Below are 2179 nucleotides of genomic sequence, written 5' to 3' on the forward strand. Positions count from 1 at the left end.
CTCTCTCTGCATATATAATATGATACATATTTATATTTGAATATTTATATAAATATATACACATATATATGCATACATACATTCAAAGATGCAACAGATGTTCAAAGTTTAGTTCAATGTAATGTTCTTGACTGAAATCTTTTTTAATAATTTTAACTTTAAAAAAATGTTTATCTTAGCTTTACAAATTGGTGTAATTAATTTTACAGCAGGATACCAATTAAAGAGATTTTTATTCTGCCTGGTACATGCTTTCTGCCCTCTCTTAGAGCAAAGACTGCCCCAGAGAAGGTGCAGTCTGGATATGCATGTGGCTTGGCATAGAGTTTAAAGTGTTCCATTTGAACATAAAAAAGTTTTTCATAGGTCAGGTTTTAAAATTCTTTATCTTATTTTCACCCTAAATTCAGGCAGTTCTAGGTGAAATGTTTGCTCTTTCAAGCCTCAGTTCTTCTCAGCACCCATACATTTGGAGATTGTTTTAATTTGCTGTGACTCCACAACAACAAAATAATATAGACTAGGTGGCTAAAAGGAAGAGAAATTAGTATTTATTCAGGAGTAGGCTATGTTGATAGATAAGAAATATAAAGAAGGGAGAGTGTAGTTACATTATGTTAAAATCAAAACCAAATGAAAAACTGTTTAAAAATTCTCCCAGTAGATAATAAAAGCCCAGTCATGCAAACAAAGACCATTTCAGCTTATTTTGCAAGATCAACCCAATCTGGCTCATTTTTTGTTCATGCCTCTGGAAACTATAAGCAAAACTTCCCTAAGTGATAAAATAGGAAATTGGTAAGAGGTTACCAGGGGGCTTCCCAGGTGGGGCTAATGGTAAAGAACCCAAATGCCAATGCAGGAGACATAAGTGACGTTGGTTCGATCTCTGGGTCAGAAGATCCCCTGGAAGAAAACATGGCAACCTACTCCGGTATTCTTGCTTGGAGAATTTCATGGACAGAAGAACCTGGCAGGCTACAGTCCATAACATCTCGAAGAGTTGGGCATGACTGAGGCGCCTTAGCACACATGCATGTAAGGAGTTGCCAATTCCCCATCATCTAAGAACATTTCAAAATTATGATTTTTCTAAAAATGATGCATTTACAGGAAATCGGTCTCTCAGTCCTTAAGTTTTGCTGTCTTGAGACACACACATGAGATTTTCCATTTTTTATTATTTTTTTCCATTTTAGATGGAAATTCTTTTATAAGCCATGTATTTAAATTTACTTTATTATTTTCATATTGCCATTAGAACACATTTGCACAAACTTAGTGGCTTTGAACAACACAAATTTATTATCTTAAACCTCATCAGAAGAGCAAAATGGGCTTTAGGACATGGATATCACTGAGGGGGAAAGATTCGTTTACTAACTACCACACTCACTGAAATACTGAAATCAGCATTCCGTGTTGTTTACAGCAAGTAACGACTCCACTTGGAATGCAAGAGACTCGAGAGACATGAGTTAGATCCCTGGGTCAGGAAAATCACCTGGAAAAGGAAATGGCAGCCCACTTCAGTATTCTTGCCTGAAAAATGCCACGGACAGAGGAGCCTGGTGGGCTACAATCCATGGGGTCACAAAGAGTCAGACATGCCTGAGTGCTGAGCGATTAAGTGCATTACCCTAATATCTGAAATGATATTATTGCTTTGGGGATCTGAATCAAACTTTAATGACAGAAGTTTCGCAAAAATTTTTTCTCCAAGTGAGGTCATGTTAGAAGTTAAACTCATCTAAACTAGATAAATAATTCCAATTAATCATACTGCTTGTGTTTGGTAGCCATGATAAAGCAGGCACTGAAGAAAGACTTGAATTCACCCAGTTTATGTGGTAGGTGATCCTAGGAAGAGCTATTGAAGCAGCGGGGATTTTAATATGCTAAAGGAAGAAAAAATGATAAAGAATCCATTAACTAATAACAATGTTAGCAACTTGGGCTCACTCTGTGAACTTTTGGCAAAACTGCCAAAAAGTTTTTGGCAAAATCAGACTTTCTCTTAAGAAGCTGAGATGACAGGGAGGGAGATCTGGGCATTTTCTACTGACTCCTAATTCTTGTTATTTGATGGTTAGCCTAAGAATAATAAACAAAAGCATAATTTCAGATTGAGTTGATATGGCGGACAGTGGTCTTGTGGTTCCTGAGAAAGCCTTAATGC

This window comes from Muntiacus reevesi, chromosome 21, assembly GCF_963930625.1.
Source record: "Muntiacus reevesi chromosome 21, mMunRee1.1, whole genome shotgun sequence".
NCBI classification, from domain to species: domain Eukaryota; kingdom Metazoa; phylum Chordata; class Mammalia; order Artiodactyla; family Cervidae; genus Muntiacus; species Muntiacus reevesi.